This window comes from Anomaloglossus baeobatrachus, chromosome 3 (genome assembly GCF_048569485.1).
Source record: "Anomaloglossus baeobatrachus isolate aAnoBae1 chromosome 3, aAnoBae1.hap1, whole genome shotgun sequence".
NCBI classification, from domain to species: Eukaryota; Metazoa; Chordata; class Amphibia; order Anura; family Aromobatidae; genus Anomaloglossus; species Anomaloglossus baeobatrachus.
Window position 1 is genome coordinate 16,905,008 of NC_134355.1, and position 20,208 is coordinate 16,925,215.

The 20,208-nt window shown below is 43.5% G+C and overlaps 1 pseudogene; it reads right to left on the bottom strand.

Moving 5' to 3' along the window:
• Positions 1–14,649: 14,649 nt before the first annotated feature.
• Positions 14,650–20,208, bottom strand: part of LOC142297139 (uncharacterized) — a 108,287-nt pseudogene continuing 102,728 nt past the window's right edge.

A 20,208-nucleotide genomic window follows, 5' to 3' on the forward strand; every position in this document is an offset into this window, starting at 1 on the left:
GATGCAGTGCAGTAGAACACAGTGCATTCCACCACCGCAGGTCCTCTATGCATTCCACCACACTGCGTCCCAGGATTCCCTGCGAGCCAGTAACAATCGGTATCGCTGGATGTGGAGTGTGTGTGCGATCTGATGTGTGTGCGATCTGATATGTGGGGGGTGCGCGATCTGATATGTGAGGGTGTGCAATCTGATATGTGGGGGTGCATTCCACTGCAGGTCCTCCCGTTCTGTTACTGGTATGAACTGCAGTGTCTGTCTTCTCTCTTTTGGGGGGTCTCTGCTTTCTATAATGAAGTGTACTGTAGTATCTTTAACTTTTATAGATACATGGACACTTCATTATTGCACCGCGGCTAGGGCTGTTTTCAGGGTAGGGCTTGTATTTAAGCCTTATGCTGAAAATTCCTGCTAGGGTGTATTTTTGGGGGATTGCTTATTTTTGGAAAAACACGGTATGTACAGTTCTTCTAACCTACTGATCCATCCAGAGGTTTGCCTCTGGGCGCTTCTTGCTCGTGTTCCAGCTCGTTGTGGTTCCTCCAACCACTGAGACAAGCAATGCTGAACGGTTATGACGTCTCATCCTACGCTCAGTGAAATCTGCTGGAGTGACAAACCAAGGTCTCCGAGTTCAAGGATTCTGTACCTCTCAGTTTGCAACAATTTGCAATCACTTGCATTTTAACTAACAGTAGACATTGCAAAATCACCGCCCAAGACTTGATTGGATTTTTGAAGCTTCATGTGGCTACAAAATTTTTTTTTCTTTGAATCTGACTTTTAAGCTCTCGCATGCCACTGATTGGAAATATTTGCTTGAAAATATGATAATTTACAGATCTTAGCGACACCAGCTACTTCCTATATTTTCCATACAGTGCTCAGCATAAATGAGTACACCCCATTTAAAAAGTAAGATTTTAATCAATATCTCACTAAACATGAGAACAATTTCCAAAATGTTGCCAAGATTGAGTTTCATAGAACATTTTTTTAACCCATAACAAGAAAGTAAAGTAATAATAGAACTTTCAAGACAAAATCAATAGTTGATGCAAAAATGAGTACATCCCATTCAAAAACTCTCACACCCAGTATTGTGTATGACCTCTATGATTTTTAGGCTTCTAGGCTTGAAATTAACAATTTGGCGACATATTGCAACCTCTATGTTTTTCCATTCAAGAACAAGCTCTTGTAGAGCCTGAATGCTGGATGGAGAGTGATGATAACTTGTCTCCTCAGAATCCCCCATAAGGTGTCAGATTGGGCTCAGATGAGTAGACACTTGGCCACTCAATCATTGTCACTTTGTTCTTCTTCAGAAATACACCAGTGGCCTTAGATTTGTGATTTCAATCATTGTCATGTTGGAAAGGTGCTCGTCAACCAGGTGCACAGAGTGATGGCGGCATCTTGTCTGTCACTATAGAGCAGAACATTTGTGAATTCATGATCCCATCTATGATATGTAGCCCCCGGCACAAGGAGCTCACCTACCCAACATAAGGACACTTTACCACCAGGTCTCACTGTAGCACCAGGTATTTTTCTTTATACTCCTCACCTTTGCAACACCTTACAATTTTGAAGCCATCAGTTACAAAAACATTTATCTTGTATTCATCCCTCCAAAGTATAAAGTCCCAGTATCCTCAAATTTTTAAGCACAAGTCTTGGCAAAATTAAGGGTGGCTTTTTGTGCATGGGCTTTAGGAGAGGCTTCCTTCGTGGTCCACTCCACACTCATGCAGGCTGTTCTTGGAGTGTGCACCTTATTGTGTCATCGGAAACACTCGCTATGGTTTGGTTTTTTCTACTTCTTTAGATAACTGCAGTAAACTTGCATGTCAATTTTCTTTAGCACTTCGCAGCAGAGGACTCTCCTGTTTAGGTGGTCACTTTCGTGTTCAACCTGCACTTCTCTGAGATGATTGCAGTTCCTTCTTTGTTACATTTTCTATCGATTTTTCTATACTTTCTGAGTGATAAGTAAAATGTTGCTGATCTTCTGGTAACCTTCACCTTTCTTATGGAAAGAAATTATTTTGTTTCTCAGAACTTGACTCATTTCTCTTCCATGTGGTGCCATTGCTGACAGCATGAAATAGGAGGGGAATTTCTTTTTAAGTAATGCCGTCTTATAGTTACCGATCTCCTGGACACTACTGTAATGAATAATTAGTCTTTACTGTGGTGAAATTCTTGTTACGTAGAATTTTATTCTAAACTTCAGCTTTGCTCCTAATACTTTCAGGCTCTACTTATTTTTGCAACATGGTCTTGAATGAATGTTAGGAAAATTACTTTTTTGGTTTTGCAAAATAAATCTTGTTTGCAAATTAATCCATGGCCTATTGTAGAGGGAATATTTTGTTGTATGGTATCCCATAGAAATTGTTGATTATGAAAGGTCTTCTAAAAAAATCTGTTTAATGTGTGAACATTTATGCTGAGAGCTCTCTCTCTCTCATATATATATAAATATATATATATATATATATATATATATATATATATACAGTATATATATAGAAAGTATAATGTGTCCACCCATATCCTGTCCACCGCCATTAACTTGAGAATGGCGGCAGCTATAGGAATAGAAGTGGTGTCTAGGTATAGCAAAGTAGCCATGCGCTACGCAATGAAACCACCTATGGCGCCACCTAGTGGAAAACAACGGAGTTAGCATTTTTATCTCGAAAACGGAACGAGATAGAGACAAAAGGTGAATTAAAAAATTGTAGGACATCATCAATTCAATACAAATCGTCACCTAAACCAGGTTACTCGTCAAGCAAAGCAAAATTTCACATAGGAAATAATGCAAACTCAGACAAATCGTTCCACAACTTGTTCAATGTCCTATCTTGGTCCCCTATTGTGCCATTCCACACACGCACAAACATACATACACGCACACACACATATTATGCTCGTCTTACCTTCCGTTCCCTCGCCGGCCTCCTGGTTCTTGTAGTCCGCAGGTACAAGGTGTGCATCGGGTAACCATCGCGACTGATGCTGGAGCTTCCGCTGCCAGAGCGCTGCCTTTGAGAAACGGCTGACAGCGGAAGTTCCTCCATCGTCGTGATGGTTACCCGATACACATCCTGTACCTGTGGACTACAAGAACCAGGATGCCACCGATGGAACGAAAGGTAAGGTGAGCATAATATGTGTGTTTGTGCGGACTGCAATAGCGGGTCAGAGTGTGGTGAAAGTATGGAACCGGAAGTGTGTGCGGTGAGTATTTGCTCGTACAAGCAAAGCTTGATCGTAAACTGAGTTACAAATTTACAGCAAGCTTTGCTCGTATAGCGAAATACACACTAAGTTACTCGTAAACCGAGGTTCCACTGTATGTATGTATATATACAGACATACATACAGTTAGGTCCAGAAATATTTGGACAGTGACACAAGTTTTGTTATTTTAGCTGTTTACAAAAACATGTTCAGAAATACAATTATATATATAATATGGGCTGAAAGTGCACACTCCCAGCTGCAATATGAGAGTTTTCACATCCAAATCGGAGAAAGGGTTTAGGAATCATAGCTCTGTAATGCATAGCCTCCTCTTTTTAAAGGGACCAAAAGTAATTGGACAAGGGACTCTAAGGGCTGCAATTAACTCTGAAGGCGTCTCCCTCGTTAACCTGTAATCAATGAAGTAGTTAAAAGGTCTGGGGTTGATTACAGGTGTGTGGTTTTGCATTTGGAAGCTGTTGCTGTGACCAGACAACATGCGGTCTAAGGAACTCTCAATTGAGGTGAAGCAGAACATCCTGAGGCTGAAAAAAAAGAAAAAATCCATCAGAGAGATAGCAGACATGCTTGGAGTAGCAAAATCAACAGTCGGGTACATTCTGAGAAAAAAGGAATTGACTGGTGAGCTTGGGAACTCAAAAAGGCCTGGGCGTCCACGGATGACAACAGTGGTGGATGATCGCCGCATACTTTCTTTGGTGAAGAAGAACCCGTTCACAACATCAACTGAAGTCCAGAACACTCTCAGTGAAGTAGGTGTATCTGTCTCTAAGTCAACAGTAAAGAGAAGACTCCATGAAAGTAAATACAAAGGGTTCACATCTAGATGCAAACCATTCATCAATTCCAAAAATAGACAGGCCAGAGTTAAATTTGCTGAAAAACACCTCATGAAGCCAGCTCAGTTCTGGAAAAGTATTCTATGGACAGATGAGACAAAGATCAACCTGTACCAGAATGATGGGAAGAAAAAAGTGTGGAGAAGAAAGGGAACGGCACATGATCCAAGGCACACCACATCCTCTGTAAAACATGGTGGAGGCAACGTGATGGCATGGGCATGCATGGCTTTCAATGGCACTGGGTCACTTGTGTTTATTGATGACATAACAGCAGACAAGAGTAGCCGGATGAATTCTGAAGTGTACCGGGATATACTTTCAGCCCAGATTCAGCCAAATGCCGCAAAGTTGATCGGACGGCGCTTCATAGTACAGATGGACAATGACCCCAAGCATATAGCCAAAGCTACCCAGGAGTTCATGAGTGCAAAAAAGTGGAACATTCTGCAATGGCCAAGTCAATCACCAGATCTTAACCCAATTGAGCATGCATTTCACTTGCTCAAATCCAGACTTAAGACGGAAAGACCCACAAACAAGCAAGACCTGAAGGCTGCGGCTGTAAAGGCCTGGCAAAGCATTAAGAAGGAGGAAACCCAGCGTTTGGTGATGTCCATGGGTTCCAGACTTAAGGCAGTGATTGCCTCCAAAGGATTCGCAACAAAATATTGAAAATAAAAATATTTTGTTTGGGTTTGGTTTATTTGTCCAATTACTTTTGACTTCCTAAAATGTGGAGTGTTTGTAAAGAAATGTGCACAATTCCTACAATTTCTATCAGATATTTTTGTTCAAACCTTCAAATTAAACGTTACAATCTGCACTTGAATTCTGTTGTAGAGGTTTCATTTCAAATCCAATGTGGTGGCATGCAGAGCCCAACTCGCCAAAATTGTGTCACTGTCCAAAGATTTCTGGACCTAACTGTATGAACACAGACACATTTATACACATGCAATGATTGCAGTCACAGGGGTAGCAAATAACACTGAGGGTGGGGGCCTGACAACTTTAGGGCCTGCATTAGCTTGATGTGCATCAAGGATGAGGACAGATATACAAGGAAGGGGACATATTTACCAGGATGGATACAGAATAAAGACATATATACAAGGATTGGAACATATATACTAGGATGGGGACATATATATCAGGAATGGGCCTAGGATAAGGACATGTATACCAGGAAGGGGCCTAGTTTAAAGACATGTATACAAGGAAAGGGACATATAAACCAGGAATGTGCCTTAGATGGGGACATATATACCAGGATGGGGACCAGGAAAAGGACATATATCCCAAGATGGGGACAATTATACCAGGATGGAGGACATATTTACCAGGATAAGGACATATATACCAGGATGAAGCCTAGAATGGAGATATATATCTACAAGGATGTGGTCTTGGATGGGGTACATATTTACCAGGATGGGGAACATTTACTTACCAGCATGGAGGATATACACTGTGTAAAACAGGAAAGAGTTCAGGATGGGGTGCATTAGAACAGGTTGGGGGACATTGCTACATAATGGGAGAGGAAGGGCAACTCGTATATCTTTATAGTATTTAAAATGCTATAAGGGCCCATACATCTGACCAGCGTGCGGGTGGGAAGGTGGGGGCAGGTCCAAATTTTGCACGGGTCCCATCAAACTCTAGTTAAGCCTCTGTTCATACATGTACTTTTTCAATAGTAGCAGGGTCATGTGACAGTAGTAAACAGACAGTATACAGAGGAGAGCGGCACAGCGGCTGACACTGCTTACCCTAGCTCTTTGATCCTTGCACGCACTGCAGACAGGCTGAGCTCTTCCCCACCCATCTTCTCTCAGACTCTGTAAGTGAGCTGGGGTAACAGCAACATCATGGGCCCTTCTAGCACACTACGTCACTGCCAAGGAATTGGAGAGGGAAAGTAACATAACATTGATTGGCTGAGTGGCTTCATCCAATCAGTGTTAGGTTTACTACCAGGAGCACCGCAGCCGTCAGCTGATCAGGTCCTATACGACAGGCACTAAAAGCCTGGCATTCTAGTCAGTAGCTGAGGTAATGCAGAAGTGTTAGAGAAGAGCGTCCACCAGAAGAGACTACGATGACACCGTCCGAGGATGTCCAGCAGTGATCTTTGCTGTTAAAGCAGAACACTTGCTGTGTATTACACCGATGGTCTGGTCCATGAAAGCTGTGGCAGTAGTCACACAATCATAGCACGGGTGCTGGGAGTAGTTATGTCTGCAATGCGAACATCATCATACGGTATTATTAGGCAGCAGGCCTTAGGGGTACTTTGCACGTTGCGACATCGCACCTGCGATATCGTCAGGGTCAAATCGAAAGTGACGTACATCCGGCGTCGGTAACGATGTCGCCACGTGTAAAGCCTAGGAGAGAAGATGAACGAGCGTGAAAGTCAAAAATCGGTAATCTGTGTCATGTCGTTCATTTTCATAATGTCGGTGCGTCCGCAGGTACGATGTTGTTTGTCGTTCCTGCAGCAGCACACATCGCTGTGTGTGAAGCCGCAGGAGTGACAAACATCTCCTTACCTGCGCCCGGCGTCCACCGGCAATGCGGAAGGGAGAAGGTGGGTGGGATGTTTACATCCCGCTCATCTCCGCCCCTCCGCTGCTATTGGCCGGCCGCTTAGTGAAGTCGCGGTGATGTCGCTGTGACGCTGAACACATCACCCCCTTGAAGGAGGGATTCTTCGGCAGTCACAGCGACGTCGCCGACCAGGTATGTGCATGTGAAGCTGCCGTAGCGGTAACGTTTGCTACGGCAGCTCGCACTTCATATCGCATGTGCGACGGGGGCTATCGCGCTAGCATCGGCTAGCGATGTCGCAGCGTGCAAAGTACCCCTTACAGCTGAAGGGACAGTCTCAAGTTTGAAAGTTATCCGCTATCTATGGGATAACTGCCCGATTACTGGAAAATCAAAATGCTCTACTATACTTCTTTCTTAGCTTTGTATGTACTATTTAAGTATGTGCTTGGCGGATTTCAGTTTATTTAGTAGTGCCCTCAGACATTTCTTCTTTCACAGTTACTGGGAGCGTGACCATTGGGACCCCCACTGATTGCAAGAAACAGGGTCTTTGTTATTTGTCTGGTGAAAAAATGAAAAAAAAAATAAAAAAATCAATAATATATATGCATGGAAATATGAGAAATTGATATTTATTAAAGATTAATTATAGTCCTTTCAAATAAAGTGTGCTATATACCGCATATCTATAAAAATCTAGTCTACCCGATAAGTTTTCCTGTTAAGATCTAGAGAATATAAAACTGATAATAACAATCACATAGGGGAATATACAAATAATGAATAAATATAATGATTTATAGATTACATATAGATACCTATATATACATGTAAAAAAAAATATTTTTTTATTTTTTTGCATATATGAAATTTTCTTATGAATAATAGTCTATTATATATATCCTTTTAGGACAATCTATTCTGTTTAATAACATATTTTCTCATCCACATATATGCGCTTTCTGAGATATATAAGACGCACCGGACTATAAGACGCACCCTGGTTTTAGAGGAGGAAAATAGGAAAATAAAACTTTAAGCAAAAAAATGTGGTCATGACACACTGTTATGGGGCGAGGATCTGCTGCTGACACTGTTATGGGGGTAATGTCCCCAAATTCTCTACTAAGGTACCCCATCCTGGTAATGATCCCTCTGCCTTGTGTATGATCCTACTATAAACCCCCATCCTGCTCATATACCAGCATCCTGCTCATATACCCCCATCCTGCTCATATACCAGCATCCTGCTCATATTCCCTCATCCTGTTCATATACCCCCATCCATCCTATTGATATTTCCCCCATCCATCTTGCTCATATACTCCCATCCTGCTCATATACTCCCATCCTGCTCATATACCCCATCCTGTTCATATACCCCCATCCTGTTCATATACCCCCATCCTGTTCATATACCCCCATCCTGCTCATATACTCCCATCCTGTTCATATACTCCCATCCTGCTATATGCCCTCATCGTGCTCATATACTCCCATCCTGTTCATATACTCCCATCCTGTTCATATACCCCCATCCTGTTCATATACCCCCATCCATCCTGCTCATATACCCCCATCCTGCTCATATACCAGCATCCTGCTCATATTCCCTCATCCTGTTCATATACCCCCATCCTATTGATATACCCCCCATCCATCCTATTGATATTTCCCCCATCCATCTTGCTCATATACTCCCATCCTGCTCATATACTCCCATCCTGCTCATATACCCCATCCTGTTCATATACCCCCATCCTGTTCATATACCCCCATCCTGTTCATATACCCCCATCCTGCTCATATACCCCCATCCTGCTCATATACTCCCATCCTGTTCATATACTCCCATCCTGCTATATGCCCTCATCGTGCTCATATACTCCCATCCTGTTCATATACCCCCATCCTGCTCATATACTCCCATCCTGCTATATGCCCCCATCATGCTTATTTACCATCCTGGTATATGGCCTGTATCCTATAGCACAGAGAAAATAAATAAACGTTTATACTTACCTTTTCCTCACTCCCTGCAGCACCGATCATCTTCCTCTCTGCGCCGCTGACCTGTGTGTGTGGAGCCGTTCCCCTGCAGCATCGCGATGTCTTCCTGTCTGTGCCAGTCAGCTGATCAGCACAGATCAGCTGACCGGCACAGACAGGAAGACATCGCGTGCTGCAGGGGGACGGCTCCACACACGGGGACGGCTCCACACACGGGGACGGGTGAGTACACTGATTCACTACTCCCCGCGCTGATGATGACGCACGGGGGGCAGTGAATACAGCCGCACATGATCACTCCAGGCTGTAATTGCCAGGGGTGATCATGCGGACCGGCTCTTTACTATGTGCGCGTCCCAGCTCGTCCTCCCGCCCACCTGTCAGCGCCGGCTTCTGCGCTGAGAAATGAGCGGGAGGATGGACGTGCATATGTAATGAGCGGGCCCACGTGGTCACAGCAGGCGCTGCTGCTGCCTGCTCGTGCCCCCGATGACCCGCTCCACCGCAGCACCCTCGTTCCCAGCCGCAGCCCTATAGTCAGACCACCCCCAACTTTCCCCCAACATTTGGGGGGAAAAAAGTGCGTCTTATAGTCCGAAAAATACGGTACATTATATATAATATACCATATATATATATATATATATATATATATATATATATACACATACAGTTAGGTCCAGAAATTTTTGGACAGTGACACAAGTTTTGTTATTTTAGCTGTTTACAAAAACATGTTCAGAAATACAATTATATATATAATATGGGCTGAAAGTGCACACTCCCAGCTGCAATATGAGAGTTTTCACATCCAAATCGGAGAAAGGGTTTAGGAATCATAGCTCTGTAATGCATAGCCTCCTCTTTTTCAAGGGACCAAAAGTAATTGGACAAGGGACTCTAAGGGCTGCAATTAACTCTGAAGGCATCTCCCTCGTTAACCTGTAATCAATGAAGTAGTTAAAAGGTCTGGGGTTGATTACAGGTGTGTGGTTTTGCATTTGGAAGCTGTTGCTGTGACCAGACAACATGCGGTCTAAGGAACTCTCAATTGAGGTGAAGCAGAACATCCTGAGGCTGAAAAAAAAGAAAAAATCCATCAGAGAGATAGCAGACATGCTTGGAGTAGCAAAATCAACAGTCGGGTACATTCTGAGAAAAAAGGAATTGACTGGTGAGCTTGGGAACTCAAAAAGGCCTGGGCGTCCACGGATGACAACAGTGGTGGATGATCGCCGCATACTTTCTTTGGTGAAGAAGAACCCGTTCACAACATCAACTGAAGTCCAGAACACTCTCAGTGAAGTAGGTGTATCTGTCTCTAAGTCAACAGTAAAGAGAAGACTCCATGAAAGTAAATACAAAGGGTTCACATCTAGATGCAAACCATTCATCAATTCCAAAAATAGACAGGCCAGAGTTACATTTGCTGAAAAACACCTCATGAAGCCAGCTCAGTTCTGGAAAAGTATTCTATGGACAGATGAGACAAAGATCAACCTGTACCAGAATGATGGGAAGAAAAAAGTTTGGAGAAGAAAGGGAACGGCACATGATCCAAGGCACACCACATCCTCTGTAAAACATGGTGGAGGCAACGTGATGGCATGGGCATTGTTACGGTTGCTGCGAGCACTGGAGACTATGTCCAGATTTCTTGCTACTGCACATGTGCGAGCGCTGGAGACTAAGTCCTATCTTGGAGCCATTGCACATGTGCGGGTGACATCATCGCTGACACGAGGTCACATGTCTCTGACACCTTCTATGCCGATTGGTCGCTGGTCATGTGCTTGTGACGCCTTGCTCGGTGATAGGCCAGCATGACTTCACTCCTGTCGTTCTGGCAGCGGATTGGCTCTGGTGTCCTCCATCTTGGATGAGGCACAGAGTCTATATAAGACCCTGACACACGCCGCATGGTGCTCAGTCCTCTTGGTTCATGCATAAGAGTAGACGCTCTGTGCGCGTTCCTCTAGGCATTCCTCTGTCTATGCTAGGTGAGCGCTACCGGCAGGGTAGCGTTCTTATACCTTACAGCTTTAGCTGCTGTCCGTATCCTTACCTCTTAGGGGAGCGGACATAGGCAGGTGCCTGAGGCACATGGTCTGGCTGGGTCTTGTGATTCGACTCGTAAGTGGACGTTGCCGCTAGGGTAACGTTCCTTATACTGCGTCTGGCAGTTGTTCGTATCCTCGCACACTAGGGGAGCGAACAGAGGTAGGAGCTTTGTGCGGCTTACGCTGCTGTTCGTCTCTTTTGCACCACTAGAAGAGCGGACCTAGGCAGGTGCCATATCTAGTGGTTCATGTCCTCGCACACTAGTGGAGCGAACGCAGGTAGGAGCTTTGTGCGGCTTACGCTGCTGTTCGTCTCTTTTGCACCACTAGAAGAGCGGACCTAGGTAGGTGCCATTTCGCACACATTGCCTTTGTCTCTGTGATTATTAACAGAGATCATTCCACACACCCTCCAAGTAAGGGAGGAATTGCTTTACTTACTTATTATATCCTTCTGTGAGTTAACAGAGGTATTGCACTCTGCCATAGTCTGCAGCAGAGTCTTTGCACGGTGGACCCTGACTGTCTGATACTCCTTTAGGTTATCAGACAGCCCCCTGTAACAGGCATGCATGGCTTTCAATGGCACTGGGTTACTTGTGTTTATTGATGACATAACAGCAGACAAGAGTAGCCGGATGAATTCTGAAGTGTACCGGGATATACTTTCAGCCCAGATTCAGCCAAATGCCGCAAAGTTGATCGGACGGCGCTTCATAGTACAGATGGACAATGACCCCAAGCATACAGCCAAAGCTACCCAGGAGTTCATGAGTGCAAAAAAGTGGAACATTCTCCAATGGCCAAGTCAATCACCAGATCTTAACCCAATTGAGCATGCATTTCACTTGCTCAAATCCAGACTTAAGACGGAAAGACCCACAAACAAGCAAGACCTGAAGGCTGCGGCTGTAAAGGCCTGGCAAAGCATTAAGAAGGAGGAAACCCAGCGTTTGGTGATGTCCATGGGTTCCAGACTTAAGGCAGTGATTGCCTCCAAAGGATTCGCAACAAAATATTGAAAATAAAAATATTTTGTTTGGGTTTGGTTTATTTGTCCAATTACTTTTGACCTCCTAAAATGTGGAGTGTTTGTAAAGAAATGTGCACAATTCCTACAATTTCTATCAGATATTTTTGTTCAAACCTTCAAATTAAACGTTACAATCTGCACTTGAATTCTGTTGTAGAGGTTTCATTTCAAATCCAATGTGGTGGCATGCAGAGCCCAACTCGCGAAAATTGTGTCACTGTCCAAATATTTCTGGACCTAACTGTGTATATATATATATATATATATATATTAGACACCGTATGTCCATGTACATAGAAAAACACAGTAGGGTGGGTCATACATAAAATCACCACACTACTGAAGAGCTACTCAAATAGCATAACAAACAGAGAACTAGGAGTAGATATGCTTCAAATCAGTCAATTTATTAGTACAAAAAGATCATAAAATCGAAAAATACAAGGTCAAAGGACCAGGCAATATTAGGGCACAAGAGGGGACAAAGATGAAAGAGGGCAAGAAAAACCGGATATCTGCACATTGTGTAAAACCTTAGTTTCAAGTCTCCCCACCTAGACCACATCTGTCAACGGGTAAACAAATAGAAATGTCCAAATAACTTGTAACATACCAAAATCTAAAGTTTTAAATGGACATGTAACCCTATGTCAGGAGTGGTAACAGGACAAGCAGGCAGAAATGTTGGAACACATGCACCATATGCCTCAATTGTGAGAGTATGGGAACAATAGTTCATTAAAGTTAAAAAGGTCAGACCAAAAGGAAGACACTGATGCATGTGCACACTACATTACAACCAACCTGTGAACCTGTATGATGTGAAACAAGGACATGCAGAGAAACTCCGGAGGTGACAAGGAGGGTAGACCCCCCCCAATGGGACTCCAACGTACGTTTCACGTTTAGTGGTGTATTCGCTTCATCAGGGAGTGGGTAACAAACGCGGCAGGGCTACTATAAATAGCCCAAAGTCCAGCTGATACATCTCACCAATTATTCTCGGCGCGTGCGCACATCGCACCACACGGACACAGCACCTCCCACTGGCCGTCATGACCCAGCGCATGCGCGGGAGCGGGGACGCGTCTCCATAGCTCCCGCACATGCGCAAAGGTCAAACAGAGACAGCCGGGGAGAGCAGAGCCGGCGGTGAGATGCAGGCAAGCGCACATCAATGAGAGCACAGAACCCGGAAGGACAGACCACATACCGCAGCAATGACATATAATGCAGAGAAAACGTTGATAATGAACAACATTGTATATTACAATATGAATGTACATAGATGCATAGCATTAATCACAGATAAAGTAGCGCTGGTTCCAGGGCTCCGTGTGTAGCTTGAAAGTAGAGGTATGTAGCAGGCAATCATGTTTCGGGACCAAAGAGGCGAGGATGACAGCTGGAATTATAGCTGCGCCGCATAAAATATAGGGAAAAAGAAAGAGATTATATAAGTAAAAAAATATATATATACGCCCAGGTCAAAAAAGACCAAGACACATGTGAGCAAAGATAAAAACAGTAAAAAAACCCTAAAGATAAAGGGGGGAAAAAGGACCACCCCATACACGGTGATAAACAGTAAAAAACCCCTAAAGATAAAGATAAAACCTACCATGGATGCGATCCCAAATCTTTAATGGTTCGGGGCATTGAAGTCATCCATGGCGGCATTAGAGGCGGCAACATCAAAATGGTTCTATATCACCTCGTTTTGGCTGCTTTCCATGTGGCCACTGCTTGGTCTGCCGCAATGTGTCACGTAGCTTTGTTTTTTCATCCGCGGATGGGAAACGTGAGTTTCAAATTAGAGATTACATCTCTTGCGGCACATCTAACGTCGTGTACTACGCGGTTTGCGGATGCTCACTAATTTATATTGGTCTGACATCTCGTGAGCTACGCATCCGTGTTAGGGAGCACGTGCGTGACATTGCGGCGGCCCGAACGGTGGACGATTTTGCCGCCCTAAAAACATTGCCGCGCCATTTTAAAACCTACCATGGATGCGATCCCAAATCTTTAATGGTTCGGGGCATTGAAGTCATCCATGGCGGCATTAGAGGCGGCAACATCAAAAGGAAACTGGCCCAACGTGAGACCAGATGGATGGTGACTCTTGGCACAGTCGCCCCATCTGGTCTCAACGAGGCTTTAAGTTTTGCCTCTTTCCTCTGAGATCACCGTGTATGGGTTGGTCCTTTTTCCCCCCTTTATCTTTAGGGGTTTTTTACTGTTTTTATCTTTGCTCACATGTGTCTTGGTCTTTTTTGACCTGGGCGTATATATATATTTTTTTACTTATATAATCTCTTTCTTTTTCCCTATATTTTATGCAGCGCAGCTATAATTCCAGCTGTCATCCTCGCCTCTTTGGTCCCGAAACATGATTGCCTGCTACATACCTCTACTTTCAAGCTACACACGGAGCCCTGGAACCAGCGCTACTTTATCTGTGATTAATGCTATGCATCTATGTACATTCATATTGTAATATACAATGTTGTTCATTATCAACGTTTTCTCTGCATTATATGTCATTGCTGCGGTATGTGGTCTGTCCTTCCGGGTTCTGTGCTCTCATTGATGTGCGCTTGCCTGCATCTCACCGCCGGCTCTGCTCTCCCCGGCTGTCTCTGTTTGACCTTTGCGCATGCGCGGGAGCTATGGAGACGCGTCCCCGCTCCCGCGCATGCGCTGGGTCATGACGGCCAGTGGGAGGTGCTGTGTCCGTGTGGTGCGATGTGCGCACGCGCCGAGAATAATTGGTGAGATGTATCAGCTGGACTTTGGGCTATTTATAGTAGCCCTGCCGCGTTTGTTACCCACTCCCTGATGAAGCGAATACACCACTAAACGTGAAACGTACGTTGGAGTCCCATTGTATGTGTATGTATATATATATGTATACATACATACATACATACATACACATACACACACACACACACACACACACACACACACACACACACAGTACAGACCAAAAGTTTGGACACACCTCATCTCTAGAACAACTGTTAAGAGGAGACTTTGTGCAGCAGCCTTCGTGGTAAAATAGCTGCGAGGAAGCCACTGCTAAGGACAGGCAACAAGCAGAAGAGACTTGTTTGGGCTAAAGAACACAAGGAATGGACATTAGACCAGTGGAAATCAGTGGTTTGGTCTGATGAGTCCAAATTTGAGATCTTTGGATCCAACCACTGTGTCTTTGTGCGACGCAGAATAGGTGAACGGATGGACTCTACATGCCTGGTCCCATCCGTGAAGCATAGAGGAGGAGCTTTGCTGGTGACACTGTTGGGGATTTATTCAAAATTGAAGGCATACTGAACCAGCATGGCTACCACAGCATCTTGCAGCGGCGTACTATTCCATCCGGTTTTCGTTTAGTTGGACCATCATTTATTTTTCAACAGGACAATGACCCCAAACACCTCCAGGCTGTGTAAGGGCTATTTGACTAAGAAGGAGAGTGATGGGGTGCTACGCCAGATGACCTGCCCTCCACAGTCACCAGAACTGAACCCAATCGAGATGGTTTGGTGTGAGCTGGACCGCAGAGTGAAGGCAAAAGGGCCAACAAGTGCTAAGCATCTCTGGGAACTCCTTCAAGACTGTTGGAAAACCATTTCCGGTGACTACCTCTTGAAGCTCATCAAGAGAATGCCAAGAGTGTGCAAAGCAGTAATCAAAGCAAAAGGTGGCTACTTTGAAGTACCTAGAATATAAGACATATTTTCAGTTGTTTCACACTTTTTTATGTATTTCATTCCACATGTTTTAATAGTTTTGATGCCTTCAATGTGAATCTACAATTTTCAGAGTCCTGAAAATAAAGAAAACTCTTTGAATGAGAAGGTGTGTCCAAACTTTTGTATATAATATTTTTGTATATTTTGTTTGTATATACATATACAAACAAACACACACAATTTTGCTAGTTAAAAAAAAGCATACTTTATTTTATTTTGTTTTACATTTTATCCCCTTGTTGTACGTAATACAGTTTTACAATTTGCACCATATAGTCATTCTGGTTAACACCTTGTAGTAATGCCCCCATCCTGTTTTGTAGCACCATCCTGCTCCCCATTCTGTAGTACTGTGCCAATCCTTGTCCCCTTGTAGTAATGTGCTTATCCTTATTTCCATCCTGTAGTAATCCGCCCATCCTTGTCCCTGTCCTGTAGTTATGTGCAATATCCTTGTCCCCATCCTGTAGTAATGTGCCCTATCCTTGTCCCCATCCTGTAGCAATGTGCTCATCCTTGTCTCCTTCTTGTAATAATGTGCCCCATTGTTATGATCCGGTACCATGGAAGATCACAATAGATCATTGGCAAAAAGGTGACAAGAACATTGGCAACTAATCTGGCCGCCATCCCCTTACTAACCATCAACACTAGAAGTAGCCGAGGGGTGAACTAACATCCTATGCACCGTGAACCCAGCCGGAGAACTAACTATCCTAAAGGAAGGAAGGATGAATAACACTCTGCCTCAGAAATAGACCGCAAAAGGTATAGCAAGCCTCCCACATTCAAAGACTATGGTGATATAGGAAAATACAATAAACAGATGGATGATAGGATTAGCAAAGGTGAGGTCCCATTGACTAAATAGGAAAGGATAGGAAAGGGGCTGATGGTGGCGAGAAAAAAAAACCTACAAAAACCCAAATACCTGATAGTACAAAAAGGTCCTCAGATAGCACGATCTGCACTGCATCCTATATCAGGCGCTCTTGTCAAACCAATGAACAGAAAACAGGAACAATTACAAATTCAAGAAGCAACAAACACATGGACTTATTGGAGCACAACTCCAAACATAGCTGCAGGGAGCTTCCCAGCAAAGCAACAGAGAGGGAAGATTCCTGCATGCAAATAAACTGAAAACAACCACAATAATTGACAACCCAGATAAGAACAAAAACAACATAAGAAAGAACCAAGCACTTATCTGGGATAGATGTGGTCAGAAGCAAGCTGAGAAGGCTGGAGAGCTACAGGACAATGGATAACCGGCTTAGCCTGCCACTAGGCCAAGGTTTAAATAGGCAGAGAGTTTTTAAAGAAAACTTTTAACTTTAGTAGGTTAGGGACTGTCTCAGATGGGTACACCGTGACGAGGTGAGACTGCTTCTTACCTTTTTGCAAAAATGTATGAACTAAGTACCCTGTTATTAAGCACTTGCAATTTATTTATGGTCAGGGTATTTTTCCTACAATTTTTCTCCTTGTTTTTTTTTCTAGTCTTGAGGCTGCAATTCACATGCTTGTAATGTTGCATGTTTATTGAACATTTGTTACAGCTCAGTTTTTTGGTGTTTTTTGTCTGTTGTCTTGCTTTGTTGCAAGTTGGGGGCGCAGCCCTCCTGGTGCTGAGGCTGAACAACTACCTGCTTCTCACTTTTGCTGTGTATTTAATCTGGGACCCAGCTGACCACTTTACCATTCATACTGAAGTTTTGACATGACACAAGTCAGGTACAGAATATGTTTTTAACTTTAGTAGGTTAGGGACTGTCTCAGATGGGTACACCGTGACGAGGTGAGACAGTATATACATTTTTGCAAAAAGGTAAGAAGCTAAGTTCCCTTTTATTAAGCACTTGCAATTTATTTATTTATGGTCAGGGTATTTTTCCTACAATTTTTCTCCTTAGTTTTTTTTCTACAAGAATTTATTCCTGGCAAAAGCATTTCCCACATTCAAGTCATGAAAATGGCTTCTCCCCTGTGTGAGTTCCTAAATGATGTATAAAACCGGAGTTATGTGTAAAACATTTACCACATTCTGAACAGGAGTATGGCTTCTCTCCTGTGTGAATTCTCAAATGTTCCACAAGATTTGATCTCTGGCTAAAACATTTCCCACATTGTGAGCATGAAAATGGCTTCTACCCTGTGTGAATTCTTTGATGCTTCACAAGATATGATTTCTGTCTAAAACATCTTCCACAGTCAGTACAAGAAAATGGCTTCTCATCAGTGTGAATTTTTAGATGTTTCATTAGACCTAATTTTTGACTAAAACATTTTCCACATTCTGAGCATGAAAATGGTGTCTCTCCTGTATGACTTCTTTGATGCGTTGCAAGATTTGACCTGTGTGTAAAACATTTCCCACATTCTGTACAAAAAAATGGCTTCTCTCCTGTGTGACTCCTTAAATGATCCAGAAGGTTTGACTTCTTCCTAAAACGTTTCCCACATTCTGAACAAGAAAATGGTGTCTCCCCTGTGTGACTTCTGAGATGTTCCACAAGACTTGATTTCTGACTAAAATACTTTCCACAATCAGGACATAAAAATGGCTTTTCCCCTGTGTGAGTTCTTTGGTGATTAACTAGAAACCATTTCTTGCTAAAACATTTCCCACATTCCGAACATGAAAATGGCTTCTCCCCTGTATGAGTCCTTAAATGTTTCACGAGATTTGATTTGTGAGTAAAACATTTCCCACATTGAGGACATGAAAATGGTGTCTCTCCTGTGTGGTTTTTCTGATGTCTGACCAGATACATTTCTTTGGTAAACGATTTTCCACATTCTGAACATGCAAATGGTGTCTCCCCTGTGTGACTTCTCAGATGTTCCATAAGACTTGATTTATGACGAAAACACTTTCCACAGTGAGTACATAAAAATGGCTTCTCCCCTGTGTGAGTTCTCTGGTGATTAACTAGATAAAATTTCTTGCTAAAACATTTTCCACATTCCGAACATGAATATGGCTTCTCCCCTAGGTGAGCATTCTGATGATACACAAGACTTGATTTCTGGCTAAAACATTTCCCACATTCCGAACATGAAAATGGCTTCTCTCCTGTGTGAGTCTTTAGATGTTTCACGAGCCTTGATTTCTGAGTAAAACATTTCCCACATTGAAGACATGAAAATGGTGTCTCTCCTGTGTGACTTTTCTGATTTCTAACACAATACATTTCTTTGGTAAAAGGTTTCCCACATTCTGAACTTGAATACGGTCTTCCAGTTCTGTCAATTTCCTCATTCTGTAAAAGATTAGATTTAGTATTTATATTTCCCCCACATAGAAATGGTTTCCCAAGTCTAAGCCCAGTTCCTTGTTGGTTGATCAATGAATGATTTGACAATACCGGCATGTGACTAGTATCACTGGACAGATCTCTGTTGTGAAGGACTACAGGTATACTTAGAGTTACTGAATTATCTTCTGTGATACCATTATCATCCACATTATGATATGGAGCTAATAGGAGATGTGTATAGCAGCTTCCCGTCAAATGTTCACCTAGAAAAAAAACAACATTTTAGTATTGCAAGCAAAATAATTTTAAAATTGAATATTTTGGAGTTTGCCATTTTTTTTAAAGAAATTACAAGCAAATTTTAGGCAGGTGTTATATGAGCTAGAAAATGTATAATAAACTGATGTTTAAAGAGAACCTGTCACCTACTCGGCAGCGGGTCGGTCAGGTCTGATTCAATGTAAAAAAGAGAATTTTGTTTACTTACCGTAAATTCTTTTTCTTATAGTTCCGTATTGGGAGACCCAGACCATGGGTGTTTAGCTTCTTCCTCCGGAGGACACACAAAGTACTACACTTAAAAGTGTAGCTCCTCCCCCTGAGCTTATACACCCCCTGGTGAGCAGACACAGCCAGTTTAGTGCAAAAGCTGCAGGAGAATAGCCACCCACAAGAAGAACAGAGCAAAAGCCGGAACAACCGGAGACTCTGTCCACGACAACAGCCGGTGATAACACGCGGAACAAGAAAAAGTGCCAACAGGCAACAGGGAGGGTGCTGGGTCTCCCAATACGGAACTATAAGAAAAAGAATTTACGGTAAGTAAACAAAATTCTCTTTTTCTTTATCGTTCCTTTGGGAGACCCAGACCATGGGACGTTCCAAAGCAGTCCCTGGGTGGGAAATAAACCGAAAAAAGGCAAGAAGTAGGCAGAACCTAACTTCACAAATGGGCGACAGCCGCCTGAAGGATGCGTCTGCCCAAGCTCGCATCTGCCGAAGCATGAGCATGCACTTGGTAGTGTTTCGAAAAGGTATGCAGTCTAGTCCAAGTGGCAGCCTGACAGACTTGTTGAGCCGTAGCCTGGTGCCTGAAAGGCCAAGAGGCACCAACAGCTCTGGTCGAATGTGCCTTGATCCCCGGCGGGGGAGGCACCTGAGAACTCTGGTAGGCGTCCGAAATGGTCGATCTAATCCAACGGGCCAAGGTCGGCTTAGAAGCAGAGAGGCCCTTGCGCCGACCTGTGGTTAGCACAAAAAGAGAAGTGCACCGCCTAAGAGCAGCGGTGCGAGACACATAGATCCGGAGCGCACGCACCAGATCCAGAGTATGCAGCGCTTTTTCAAAGCGATGAACAGGAGCCGGACAAAAGGAAGGTAGGGTAATGTCCTGGTTAAGGTGGA